Below are 15,290 nucleotides of genomic sequence, written 5' to 3'. Positions count from 1 at the left end.
TTGTCAAATACCCAAAACTATTGCATGTCAACAAGACGTAGGCAAAAGGCTTCAGGAAAATAATAAGCAATGTAATTAAACGCATACAAATTTATAAGTAAACATTACATTTCTAAAAGGAAAAGAAAGGCATCAAATACATACAACATTAAAGCAGATCATAACAGAATTACACCCAACATGTGACATTTGAAACAACTAATCTAATATTGGACCATATTCTTGTTCGACTAACCCAGCTAAAAAGGGCATTATTTTAATACAAATCTGTAATTGCTGCCCTCCAAAAAAGTTTGTGTACATACCACGTCCTCACTTTTTCCAACAGTCTTTCATTTCAAAGTCACCACGAATATTAATAAGCTTCCTCTGACATTAACAGCGTCTTTATAAAGATACAGGAGATACAACAAATATTTGGAAAGATATTTTTTGAAATATGCTAAAGTTATCAGGAAGTAAGCTTAATGTTGCCAGTGTGGCGCAGCCACAGGCACTAGTGCAACATGCTGCCTCTAGTGACCAGGAGAGGAATTACATGCTGCCTCTAGTGGCCAGGAGAGGCATTACATGCTGCCTCTAGTGACTAGGAGAGGAATAACATGCTGCCTCCACAGTGTGTGACAGTTAGTCAAGTTAATTTACATTAGACAAATATCGATGAAATTCGACGTTGACGGTTTGTATGTTTTGTTCATCAAAGTAACTAATTCCTGCAATATCTGTTGAGTCCGCAATACTTTCCTCTGACATGGTGTAGGATTTATGCATGTGGAGATCATATCAATGGCTGTGTCTGTCAGCAGTCCCTACACAAACGAAACACAGTGTTGTTTCGTTTGGACAGAGATTTAAGCAGGAAAGGGAAACAGGAACAAGGGATGTTGATCTGCAACAGGAGACCTGCAGAATCCGGGCAACACAGGCTTCTGTTCTGTTATGGGTGTGTTTTGAGGAGAGAGATGTTGGGACCAGCATGCTCCAGTCAGGCATGTGCTGTCGTGGGAGGGGGATTTTAGCTTGTTGTTTTTGGGGGGGCTGGTTTTAGATGGGAGACAGGAAAAGTCTGGCTATTGTGTACCACTGGCCTTCGAACCTAACTGACATGTCAGCCTATTGGCCGGAGGGTCTTGTCACTCCACACCTAATCCCTGAAGATTGGAATTAGGCCCGAGCAGCAGAAGGGGAGACAGTGGGCAGATTGCTGGGCAGATTTGGTGGTGATGGTGGGGGGGAGAGAGATTCTTTAGCCAGGAAGAAATTAGACACAGGCACCCGATTGAACCGATGACCTCCAGGGGAAACCCCTAGTCAACGAGAGGTCATGGGAGCACAAAACGGAGCGATGAACTGTGAGAGGTCAAGCATGCATGCGGCTGAAAGAGGGCCATTGTGAGCTCAGGCATGCACAAAATTTCCCATCAGCCACCAAAGTTGCAGGCTCCTCAGGAAGCCAAGGAAGGGGGATGAAACCTGGCGACGGCGAGTTTCAGCCCTTGAGTGTGTGTGTATGTGTGTGTATGAGTGACCTCGGAAAGGACACACACAGACTGCCGCAGTAATCACATTTAATTACACATCAACCAGCCTTGTGAATGAGGTTTTTAATGCATACCCTCCCTACACACAAAAAGGCTGACATTTCCAGCTAAACATTGCCTACCTTTGTCCTCCTAAAATCTATTAAAGCCCTCTCTATTAAACATCAGCAGTGCAAAAGGCTTCAGATAATGCCCATTATGTTGATTATTGTGAATAAAAGGAACAAAAGGTGTTTTTTGTGCAATGAGAATAGTATGCCTCAATAAACCATTCAATCAAAGGTTTGAGCTATTTATAATGGAAGCCTGGTTGAAACTAAGGGTCAGATTCAATAAAAGAAACAATCACCTGATCCTGTGCCAATAGTCTGTCAACGCCCATAGCGGAGTCACTAATCAAAGGTTTACTAAGTATTCTAAAAAGTTCTGTCAGTGTTTGTTCACTCCAGTGTCACCTGTTTTTAATATGATGTACTACATACATCAAATCCTTTGTTTATGGAATGACCAGGAGTTTCAAATCTATTGAAACACCTCTAAATATGTTTTGAATTTGTGGTGGTGTGTTTTGAATACAGCAGACTCAGGAAATAAAAATATCTTGTTTAGAAGAACAGCCTCTCGACTGTATACTGTATAATGCAGTGGCTCTTGTGGGTTGTGACCCAGGTCTGTTTTGATAGGGTCACAGACAACAACAAAAACAAAAAAAGGCTAAATGCAAATAACAAAATGCTCATAAACATACAACCGTGCATAGTTAGGGATCACAAAACAAATAGGCTTCTCAACTTTTAAAAGGAAGGATAAATGCTTACATTTTATTTTCAGTGTTGGGGGTAATCTGATTATATACTGTATATATTATATCATAACTGGTAACACTTTACAGTAAGGTTCAAATTGTTAACATTAGTTAATGTGTTAGGTATCATAAACTAACAATGAACAATATATTTTGACAGCACTTATTAACCTTAGTTAATGTTAGTTAATAAAAATACAATTGTTCTTTGTTAGTTGTTTGTTGTGCATTAATGTTAAGAAAACAATTTTTGATTTAAAAATGTCTTAGTAGATTTTAAAATAACATTGACTAATGTTAATAAATGCTGTATAGGTATTTTTCATTATTAGTTCATGTTAAATAATGTTTTCAACTTATGTTAACAAATGAAAAATTGTAAAGTGTTACCAAGTTACTCATTACTTTTTTGTCAGAAAGTAGTGTAATGGATTACATTACAAAATTAGTGCAATCATTTTACAGTTAGTACATTTCAATTAACTTAATTACTTTTAAGTGCATTACTTGGGTTACACATATTTCTACAAGAATGTAATTTCAGTGAAATACATTTAAAATACAAATTATTTTTTATGCCCATTTGCTTGACTGAGTCACTAATAAGTCATTGCAAAAGAGAAACATGTGATGCTGAGCGTATGAGTGTGATAATGAACAAAGAGAAAATATAGATATTATTTTTATCTAGAAGGGTTTTAGAAAGTAACTTAAAATAAAGTAACTAGTAATGTGATTACTCTCCCCATGAAGTAATAAGTAGTGTAATCTTATAACAAGTTTAGATATGTAAATAGTCATTTGTAGTGGATTACTTTTTTTTTAGTAACTTACCCAACACTGCTTTTGCCAAGGGTCTACTCAAACTATAAACATTTTAGCACAAATCCATCTGTCACTGGGTAAACGCATCTAGCCGAATTAGGCAGACAATATTACGCAAGGTAAAAGAAAATACAACCCAGACTAAATACAAGTTCATTTGCAGTAAGGATAAACATGGTTAGTTCCCACCACAATGTTTATTGTGCAGTGAATTATTGGATTAAAATAAATAAATAAAAACAAATTCAATCTTTGATTTTAAGGACACCTTTGTTTACTTTGTTCAAATACAATTGCTGTTTGATGTACAAAGTCAAATCTGGGACTTGAAGCAAAAACAGTTGAGAACCATTGACACTTTTATACACAAGGCTCATTTGGGAGATGATGCAAGATATTGGTTGATGCAAGAAAACACATATATTGTTTTATGGACATTTCTTATTGAATAAGCAGCAGCAGCCACAGAGACACTGTGATATCTCTGTGTGGGGGTTAAAATGTTGTTGGGAATTCTTCCTGCAGTAACACATGCACAGGCATAGACCAGTTCCTTGACATGTGCATGTGGACAGTAAAAGTGTCAGAATGACATTTACACCATTAGAACATCTCAATCTCTCTATGTTACCAATACTGCTATTACTGCTTTGGGCAAAGCTCTTGTAGGATTGAAAATTAACAAAGAAATTCATTTAAAAATTACAACCCTTAATAATGATGTAGAGTCAAAATGTGTAAAAGCAGTCGCGTGTCATGCAAACCCTGAAACTCCAGGAGAACATAGCAATAAACCCTGTAGCAAAGTGAACAGAGTTTGTAGTTCCTGTAACAAAACAGAAGTCTAAAGTCTTAAATTATGACTAAAAATAATATTTTTAATGATCCATTTATCCCAAGAAATAGCAAAAAATAAAAAATAAAATAAAAATAACAATTATATATATATATACGTAATATATATTTTATGCTATTTCTTGGAATAAATGGATCATTAAAAATATTATTTTTAGTTTGATAATTTAAAATATTATTTTTAGTCATAATAACATTTTTCTTTTACATTTGTGAGCCTAAACAGAAAATGATTAGACTTCTGTTTTGTTTACCCCTACAAAAATTAACAATGGATTTATTACATTAATAATGTAGTAGTAACCATGGTTAATTGTGTGGTACCTGTTTTATCTAAATCCCATGGTTAAACTATAGTTATAGTGAAACCAAGGTTTATTTTTATAAGGGTAAACAAAACAGAAGACTAATAATTTTCTGTTTAGGCTCACAAATGTAAAAGAAAAATTTAATTATGACTAAAAATAATATTTTTAATTATCCACTTATCCCAAGAAATAAAAAAAAAGAATTTAATAGAAGTATCGGTATTGGTATCGGTATAGACGATATTGGACTTGAAATTATTGGTATGGGATCGAATAGAAAATAAGTGGTATTGCCGATCCCTACTACAAGTGCACATAGGCTGAGGCTGTTTATTACTTAAAACACATGATGGTTTCTGCTATGTGTTGTAAGAAACATTCAGGTTAGAGGTGGTAGATGCTCCATACATTCAAAGTGATTTGTCTTGTGTAAATTGGAAAAAATTTAATTTGAAGGTTTCTTTTAAAATTGTTCATCAGTTTTAAGTTGCGTGTTGGATGTGTTTGTCTCCTGTGTAGAACACTCTTCTATTTACCATATAGCAGCAGTTAAAACACAAAGAGGAGCACACAAAATGCCACATGGCTACATTGTTTACACATTTGCATTAACCCATGGAAATGGTTTCCTCACAACAGGATTCAAAAGCGATTTTGCCATGCCCCCTAACACTAGTGTTAAAGCACCTAAGTCACAACTCCACACTCATATTATTACAATGCTGGCTCCCTGTTGTAGCAACAGGACCAAATTTGCATCACTATTGCCAAATACATTTTCTCACCTTTGTTTAGAGCATGGTTGCATTCACATAGCCACAGCTAAATGCAGCCAGATAGCTCACATCATATGCCTCACAATGCACAAAATCAAAAAGTTAAGTTAAGCAGTTAAATCTTACTCATTAAGAACTGGCACGTCAGATGAATACCAGATATTAACCTCATTGAGGAATGGCTGTTTTGTTTTAAATATAAAGTTTTGATTTTTCTTTTGACAAAGATAATCTGTGTAGTTATTATTTGTTTCACAAAGTTCCTGTAAAATACCAATTAAGAGTTTATCTCTGAGTAAAACAACTGCTTTGATTTGTAATTTGGTTTCATTGAAACATTTGAGAAATTATTCTGATTTCAATGTAATTTGATCATTACCTTTAAAATGATTGCAACAATTATTATAATTAAACACAATTTTTATTGAATATCTGTATTTGGTCACCCTAAATACTTTTTGGTTGCCCTTGCTGACAAAAGGGTGTAATTGGATCCAACATTTTGTTAATTTTCTTCTAAAGAAATGTATTTATATGTTTCCAAAACAGTCTTAGAGCTTTTCAGGTCTTCTTTTAATCTCGCCTTGACCATTTAATTCAATACATCATCATAAAGCTTCTTGCAGAGACCACTTTAATCTGACAACATCAAACATCTATTACCAATGACAAATGCTATATGTATACTTATGCTGATTGTTGTGCCATATGCTCTTTTAAAATCACAGGATCCCTGCTGACTGGGTTCACATCCTCTGTCCTGTGTCAAAGAGGAACAAAAGTTTGCTCCCAGTTTCAGTGCCTGTTCTTGTGGAGTTGTGAAGTATTGATGGATGTTTGCATATCTAAGAAAGGTGCGACACCATTCGATGAAGCCCTTTCACACAGGGTTGAAAGGAGTACAAGTCTTGAAGACTGACCAACAGTTATTGCAACAAGTCTGGACTGAAAGTCTGAAGATGACATTATACTGAAAGCATATTCTAATGGACCGTGCCACCTTTGAACTTCTTAGGTGTGTCCGAAGGTGACAACGGGGGACTGTAGGATTGAAAATTAATGAAGAAATTAATTTCTGTGTTACAACCCTTTTTCCTTTGTGAAAACAGTCATCTTGCATTCAGAGAGTGCTTATAGTGATCTGTCAGCCTACTGGATGAGGTATTTATGTATTGGGACTCTGCAAATGGTAGCAACTTGAATGCAGTGGGGGTTAAAGGTGGTCTGCTGATTGGTCAGTTTAAATATAGCAGGTCTGGTTATGGTAACGTGTTCAAGGGAAAGATAAAACAAGATTGTAACTTGCGCTCTGGGCTCTTTTTGCCTCTTCCTCTCTCTCTTTTTTCTGGCTCTTCTTTCTGGGCTCTGCTCTTGCATGACTGTGGCACTTTTCCACTGCATGTTACGGTTCAACTCACCTCAACTCTACTCGCTTTACGTTTCTGAGCTTGCATTTCCACTGCAGTTTAGTGCCATCTCAACGTGGGTGGGATTATAGGCTGATCGTCATAGTTGCGCCACCTCTACTGCCGTGACATCATCTTAAACAAGACACAAACTCACCAAAACAATAAAACTACCGCTATCTGTTAACCACTAGCTCATTGTGCTGCATAAAGCAGTTGTTGCATGGTGATTTTACACAAGTGAATTGACCTGGTTGTTTTAGAAACAAGCTTCCAGTAGCTGGTCAACTAAATAAAATGAAGCTTTCAAGCAGAGTATAGAGTTAACATAACAAAACGTACCATCCTCCATCGTGGATCAACGCCAGGGGACTCTCCCTCCCATTGCTCAACGGTTTAGATAGCGTCCATTTGGTCGAACCACTTCCCCTTTTCCTTGATGGTTCTGTAGTCACTTTTAATTTTTTTAAACTTTTCCATACACTGTTGGTAGGTCCGGTGGTAGCCGTGTACGGCCAACAGCTGATACAATTCCTGGACCGTCTGCAACTCATTTATTGACCACAGCGTGGTTTTGCACACAGCCATTTCTTTTTTCACAATTTGTGAAAGATGCGTGAACAAATGATACTGGTATTGCTGTTGCTAACTTTAAAACTAGCGGGTTGATGTCACGTGTCGGAAATCCAGTGACGCTGGTTGTGACGATTCTCCCTGACCAATCAGTGATCTGCAGGATTTTGATGTCACATTTAGTATCGGCTCGGCTCGCTTGGAACCTCGACTGAGGTGGTACTAAAAAAAGTACCAGCTACCAGGTACTATCCACAGTGGAAAACCCCCAAACCCCCAAAAAGCAAGCTGAGTCGAGTTGAGTTGAGCTGTACCGTGCAGTGAAAAAGACACATTAAAGGCCATCAGGCCTAGACTCTAGCTCTCAATGGCATCACTCTCTCTATCCTCTCTCTCTTTTTCTATCCTCTATTCTCTTTCACTCAGGTAGTATCCATACTGGTTTCATGCACATATTTCAGACATCCAATTTGTAGCTATTATATCTAAACTGTACCATCTACTGTAACATTGTAAGGCTAAACTGATATTAAACATTCACTTTTTGAATCCATGTCTAGCTTCTCTCGCTGTGTAAACTATACACTTTTAAGCGCTCCATATTTCATTACACTAAGGTCATTGTACAGTTCTAATCAAAACTCTCTCACATTATTAGCTATTATAACTGCGCTTATTTCCGTCGTTGGTAAAAGTAGTAGAAGGTGGTAATGGTCAAGAAATGCACAGTTTTATTCAATTTTGCTGTTAACATTTCTTCAGTCACTTCGGCATTCCTACAGCTTGAACCACTGTAGTTTAAAAAACTCACCTTACACTCTCACACACACTCAGACACACAAGATGGTAATTGTGAAGGGTGAAAAACTGTGCATTCAGTATTTACTGGGTCTGGCAGCTATAATTTTGGTTTTCACACAGCTTAAAGATAGGGGTAATTAAAGTGAGAATGTTTTCCTTTCAGATTAGTTGTCCTGTCCATTTATCAGTTGTCTGACCACATGTGTACAGACATTAGATGCCTGCAAAGCTCTCAGTGAAAGTCAGCCTTTCAGTAAGAGTGCAAAATTGTCTTTCCTCATTAAAAGCGCTCTCTCAATCTAAACATGGCAAGCGTCTCAACTTGACAGGCCGCTATTTTACAGGCCTGAAACATTCCTCTGCCTCTCCCACTTTCCTTTCGTTCTTTTCTGTATCCGAGCCATGCTCCCCCTTCTCTACACCAAATTACAGGAACGTCTGTGAGTACATCTCAATCAGGTCTTCATGTTGAACTGGGTTTAAATCGCACCACTCAAATACCCATGAAATAGCAGAGAAAAAGCTCATCATAAATCTTTATGGGGGGGGTTATACTCAGACTCATAAAAACGGAGGGTGACAAGAGTTGCGCTGATGGCCTGATCTATGTTGCCTCTCCGCTCTAAGTTACGCACAGCCGTCCTCACACAAGCTCACCGTATATCAGCCACAGGGGATAGAGGGGCCAGTCAATGGCAGGGCCTGTTACATGTAACCGGCACAGAAAGAGCCCCTGTGTTGGCTCCCGCAGAGTCTCTCGAATTAAAATCCTTTTTGAGACATGGTTATGTGTGAATGCCGACACTTGACTGATTTTTTGATATACAGTCTTGGTGGGGTGCAGAGAAAGAGGGCACCTCATGCTTGTGTGGTGGAGAGATTGGGCCAGTGCTGGAGGTTTTGAATTTCTGTACATCTAAAGGATCCTTTAGGACTTGCATCATGAAAGTGAATTCTAAATAAAAATATATAAGCCATTAGTGCTTTGATATGGCCTCTGTTTACACAAGAAACGACCACCAAATGCCACCGGCTCTCAATAATTCTTAGTAAGAACTGCAGTGGTCATTTTCGCTATATAAAATGGGGGAGACAGTAGCAGCTCAGTGCCTTAAAAGAGAAAACCATTGATCACAGACAATTTTAGTGGCCCTTCCTGTTTCGTCCCCACCCATTGGAACACAGCCAATCACATTGCTTAGACCAAATGAATAAGCTGCTTAAGAGTTAGTGAGATACAGACAGTGCTCCTCTAACATAACTAATGAATCTCTTTCAGACGACTTTCATTGCTTTGCATGCAGCAAGTGGGCTACCCAGCCGATGCCCTCTGATTGACCCCATCCCTGGCCACGTATCTCCATCATAGTGACTGAGGGGAACAGATGGGGAAAAGGAATATCCCTCTTTCCTGTCCTTTTTTGTACTCTTTCTGCTCTTTCCCGCCATCAAAAACTGTATAGCCCTCAGACAACCCCCCCCCCCACCCCCAGACACACACTTTTTTATGGACTGTGACCCCTAATCTCTCTCTTCTCCATCAACAGTGAAGCTTTATAAGGCTCCTTTTATCTAGGGAAAGTGAATGTATGTTGCATATTTTAGAGAATCTTTTTGCCAGCCAAAGGACGGTCTTTGTTGATGTCCAATATTAACACAAACTGAACATGCATGATACAGGGGAACTTTGTTTAATTTTCATCCACTATAAAGGAAATGTTCCTGTTCCTGTGTTTTTCAATTACTATAACTGACATGTAATATTTAGCAAATAACTAGAATGTATACTACCAGTCAAAAGTGAATTTATGTTTGTCTTGATTTAAAAACAAAACACAAAAATCTTAAAGGCCTCTTAAATATCCTTTAAAGGCTTAAATGCTTGAAATGAGTTTGTAGACAAATAAAAATTGTGCCTATGTATGAATTTATTTAAAAAAATGGGACCAGACAGTACAGAAAAAGTCCAAACATGTATAGCTTTCTTTTTTCATGCAACACAAAAGAATAACAGCATCAGTTGCCATTCATTTTAAGTTAATGGTGACTGATGCTAACTTGTTGCCTGAAATTTCTATTTCATTGAAGAAAGTCAGTCACACGGCATTGGAATAACATGAAAGTTTATAAATGAATATTTACAAAAATAAACCGAATATTGCTGAATTTATACCTTGGTGTCCTGTAATATTTGGTCTGACGGCTGAGCGAGAGTCCTTCCTTTTACTTTTGTTGCGTCCTATGTCTAGGGGACATAACACTACACAATTCCCATACTCATTTGAATTTCATATAGTTTGTTGATTTCACTATTATTCTAAAATGCGTAAAATAGTAATTTTGACTCTTTTGTTTTGTTTGTACAATCTGTAGTGTCCAGTGTTGGGTGTAATTGGATCGTAAAGTAATTAATTACTGTAATCTAAATACTTTTAGGCACAAAAATTAGTGTAATGCATTACATTTAAAATTCAGATTACAGTAACTGAATTTCAATAAAAGTAATTCCTTTCAAGTAAATTACTTGGGTTCAAAATATTTCTACTAAAATATTGATTATGTGTTTTACAATTAAAATGTTCATATGTATGTCTGTTTGCATTTCTGTGACAGATAATGGGTGTGCAACAATGAACAAGGAGAAAATAGACATTATTTTGAATTTGAGTTGAAAAAAAAAGTAATGTTATTACTTTCCAATGAAGTTATCAGTAATGTAATCTGATTACATTTGAGAGTAGTTCAAAATTTGTAGTGGAGTATGTTTTGTAACTTAACCAACACTGGTAGTATCATAAAATATTGTGTATTAAACTTACCCATGATCACAGTGATGTCATATACAGTATCACACTAAATACAAGATTAACAGCTTTTATACATCATGGTCAAAAATGGCATCTAAATTGACAAAAAATGCCCCAGAAATGTTAAATGTGGTTGCAAAAACAAAAAAGCCCTCATAATGAATGAGTCTGTTTTTGATATGCAGCATCTGATATAGTTCCTCATATTCTAATATCATCCTATTTAAAAAATATAATGTCATTAAAAATGTATCGATGTTGATTTAATTCTTATGGTAAAATTGATTAAACTGAAGGTTATTTTTCTGCATTCAGCCTCTCTCCACTTCTGATTTATTTTTTGTCATTCAATAGTCTTTTCATCTAACAGACACAAACACAAATACACACACAATTCAGAAGGAGCCCAGCAGCTGAAGTGCACAGAAATCAAAGAGACATTGGGGATTTTGAATGGCTCCAAATGGCCATACAGTGGTGACAGTGTAGAATCAACATCCATCCATTATCTCTGCATCCGTTTCTAACTCAACCCTTCATGAACACATGCTCGGGCACACACACACACACACACACACACACACACACACACACACACACACACACACACACACACACACACACACACACACACACACACACACATTTACACTAAAACACATGCAAACACACAAACAGGTACACACACCCAGAGAAAGTCCTCTGGAATCTCTGAGCCCCTCCTCATCTCTCGCACTCTCACTTTTTATTGCGCCATTTCCTCCTCCTCCTTCCTCATTCCTTGGCACAGAAACGTGTGAGGATCGCCACAGCAGCTGCTGGCAAGAGCTGCAGGTTCAGGCCAAAGAGAAACACATTATCCTGTTCTAAACAGGAAATGTCTTCTTAAATAGCCATAAGTAAAGACTTCACTGCACAGTTGGGCCCTGGAAACACACAATTTTTTATATCATGTTGAAACCTGGCATATGTAAACATAATCACACATAAATCCAAACAGTTATTAGTTCACAGTCTGCCTTTTATATGAATCCTCCCAGCACAGAGAACGTTTGTGACCTGGAGATGCTGTGAAGACACTATGCTTGTGTGTGTTTAGCATGTGTATAACTTAGAGCATGGCACTAACAATGATAAAGCCATGCGTTTGACCGCCAAGGAATGCACAAATTGATAAAGTGTATAAGGTAGACTGGGGCTACACTCAAAAAATGAAATTTTGCTCCTTGTTGAATTTTGTTACTTAAAATGAGCTAATGTAACACAATTGAATTTCATTGTGTGCAATCAATTTAAATTTGTGAAATGGAAGTTCACTTAATCCATTTAAGTTGGGACAACTTAAATAATTTTTGTTGGTCATAACTGGAAGTACATGTGATGTGTGTCATGTGAGTGAATCTATTAAAGAAATGTATGATTGTTTTGTATCAATGTCATTGTGGTTTGTCTGTTGGATGTTAAAGACCACCCTTTTATTATGATTTTTGAGCTTAGTTTGTCAAACAAGGAAGTTATCACATGGGCTTTATTTTGGTAATAATGTTTTGAGTCAAAATCAATTTTACTCAAGTGTGTGTGTTTTCTGTATTATAATACACTTTACAATCAGGTTGCATTTGTTTACATTAGATAACTATGTTAGCGAACACGAACTAACAATGAACAATAATTTTACAGTTCATTTCAACATAAATTAATACTTTTTAGATTATAGTTTTAATATATATATATATATTAGTATACAATAACGTTGGTTAATGCATTATGAACCAACACCAACTAACAATTGCATTTACATAAATGAACATTAACCAAGATTAACAAATGCTTTTCATGTGTTTTAACTGTTATAATTATATGCAACTTTTACATTTTTCTTTGCTTTTTCATAATTGTTTTACAGTTTAATTATGCTGAAATGCCTATCATGGGTTTTTATAGGCAGTTTTGGGGTATGTTGTCACAAAGTATTAACATGTGTGAACTGTATCTTTTATCTTGGCAATAGATAATGTTCAACATTCGGAATATTCAAAATGTCAATGTATGTGTCCTCAAACCTCAAGCAGCTATTTCTAACTGATCTAACCTTTTAAATTAGTTTTGTAGTTATAACCTAATGTATTTAGGATTCATCAGTGATCTTAAATAATATTTTAGACTATAGCACATTTTTACAGATTTTAGGTGTATACAGAAATTGGCTTTAAAAAATAAACTACTCTTGAGAAATATTCACTGAAGTACCTGTAAGTTGCACTGTAAGTTTCTTTTGATATTTCTGCCAATACATAAACATAAGTATATGGTAATTTGTTTGCTTATGTATGATTATGAATGTATGCATGTGTATGTGCATATAAGCGTTTGTATTTTTTCGTATGCCGCTTGTGTCTTGTGCGTGGCCCTGGTTTTGTGCTTGCACACGAGTGAGTGCCCTGCACACAGACAGTGGCTATCCACATGAAAGCCTTCACTGTCCCCACAATCTCGCCTTTGTTCTTACACTGGTCTGATCAAGGGCAGTCTTTGTGAGCTCCCTTTACCCTGTCTGCCGTGTACTTTCAAGGGGATATTTCTCTTCCATGTCTACTCCTTTGCTTTCTGCTCTCACTCTGAAATTTAGCTCTGTAATGCTTGCCTTTTTCCAGGTAAATGAAAAAAGAGGGGCACACGATTGATCTGTTTGCTGGTTGGAGGTGACATGGTGTTGTGGACAGAGCAGGAGAGAAGAAAAGTGGTTCAGGAATAAAGCCGTACCCTCCCTTTGTCATTACATTCGCCTCCCTATTTGTTTTCTTTTTAAAGTGTCCTGAAACAAGAGTGCTGCTCTTTATTTTCTGTACTGCTGATGCTTATTTGCTGTGAGCCATTGACGTTGTGCCAAAGCCACATTTTCCAGCAAGTTTTGAGCTGTAAACCGCATTAAAGGAGGGGAGGGGGTCATTCCTGCAGTTAGTGTAAATATTTGGGCATGGAACACATAGTGGGTGGCACTTTGTGTTCACGAGAGAGGAGTGGCATTGCCCTTGGACACAGAGAGATAAAATCATTCCCCTCTGTGCAGGGACTAAACCTTTATCCACCTCTCCTTCACTGCTTAATTAGCTCTTATGAAATTAGATGAAGACAACAGACAGACCACAAGGGTAATAACTATGCTAGACAAAAGCGCTTTTTGTCTCATTACGGTGACTTAATATTCTGTTCAGGTCTATTGTCTGCATTTGAGTGTCCTGTGTTACAGGTGGTCTGGTCAATGATAAATTTTTTGAAGACAATGTGAGTAGTGCTTGCCCGTCCACAACTTGTTGCCTTGATGCTATAATGCTGTAAGAATGTTGTAAGTCATTGCTGGGTGTTTCTATAACCCCGGGCAATTTCATGTTCCAGGGGATGAATTGTATTCAAATGAACAAGTTTAAAAAATATATATTTTTGTTACGTATATGAAGGCCACATTAAAATTGACCTTCTTAATTTATTTTTAGTACTTTTATGCAGATTTGATTGGTTTAGCCTTGTTCCAGACCCAGACTGTTAATATTAAACTAGGAACATCAGTTTTAAATGATTAAATGTTTAATTATATGATAATGGTCTGTACTTATATAGCACCTTTTTTAACCTTAGTGGTATTCAAAGCACTTTACATTGTGACTCATTCACCCATTCACTTACACATTCACATTCACACACCAATGACAGCAGAGCTGCCATGCAAGGCACTAGCCTGCCATTGGGAGCAACTGGGGGTTCAGTGTCTTGCCCAAGGACACTTCGGCACGTGGAGTCATGTGGGCCGGGAATCGAACCACCAACCCTGCGAATAGCAGCTGACCCGCTCTACCAACTGAGCCACAGACACCCCGTAATCTAAACAAAAATTGAAATAAACAAACTATTTTAATACTTCCTGTATGAAAATGATTTATATAATTTTTTTAATTATTACTACTACTACATTACTACTGTCACCAAATAATTTTGCCCCTTATAAAGTTTATTCAAATGTTAGTGTACTTGCAAACCAAGTCAACAGAATTGTCAGTGAAATATGAGAAATATGAGCTGAAATAAATAAATTCAAAAAGTAATGTTTGAAGAAAGCAAAGAAAAATCAAGGTTCAAAAATCAGTTGTGGGCAGTCATTTCCAATCAATCTGTAATTATGCCAATTATGCAAAGAGTGTTAACGTTTAATTTAATTGAGTGTATTTAAGATACAGTAAATGTAAGCTTAAGCAGTTAGCAAGCCATTTTATTTCAAAAACATAAAAAATTAATTTCCATTAATGTAATTTCCATCTGAACATAAACTAGTTAGAGTGTAAAAAGTGTTTTAATGAGACTACTTTCTAGAATTTCACAATGCTAAAAGGGCTAAAAGTTGAAGAAACACCCTGTTTTTTTGTTTTGTTTTGTTTTTGTAGTTGCTATGTGGTTGCAAGGGTGTTCAGGGTGGTTGCTAGGGCATTGATAGGTGGTTGTTTACTTGCCCAAGTTAAAAGAGCCCAAGCCAAGCCTCTATATCACTAGATATAGCTTATTTCCTTTCTACAATATAAGCCTATTGGATTTTTCACCTAT

General features: G+C 36.8%; 1 protein-coding gene across 2 annotated transcripts in view; it reads right to left on the bottom strand.

The window, feature by feature from the left end:
- Positions 1-481, bottom strand: part of LOC127627003 (putative sodium-coupled neutral amino acid transporter 10) — a 36,669-nt gene extending 36,188 nt beyond the window's left edge. For both annotated transcript variants that reach the window (XM_052103188.1, XM_052103189.1), the window contains exon 1: positions 306-481. The gene's annotated coding sequence lies outside the window, so the exon portion shown is untranslated. The remainder of the gene's footprint in view (positions 1-305) is intronic.
- Positions 482-15,290: the final 14,809 nt, after the last annotated feature.

The sequence above is a fragment of the Xyrauchen texanus genome, chromosome 33 (assembly GCF_025860055.1).
Source record: "Xyrauchen texanus isolate HMW12.3.18 chromosome 33, RBS_HiC_50CHRs, whole genome shotgun sequence".
In the NCBI taxonomy this organism is placed as follows: Eukaryota; Metazoa; Chordata; class Actinopteri; order Cypriniformes; family Catostomidae; genus Xyrauchen; species Xyrauchen texanus.
Note: the sequence above shows the minus strand (reverse complement) of the source record. Positions and strands in the feature narration are given on the sequence as shown.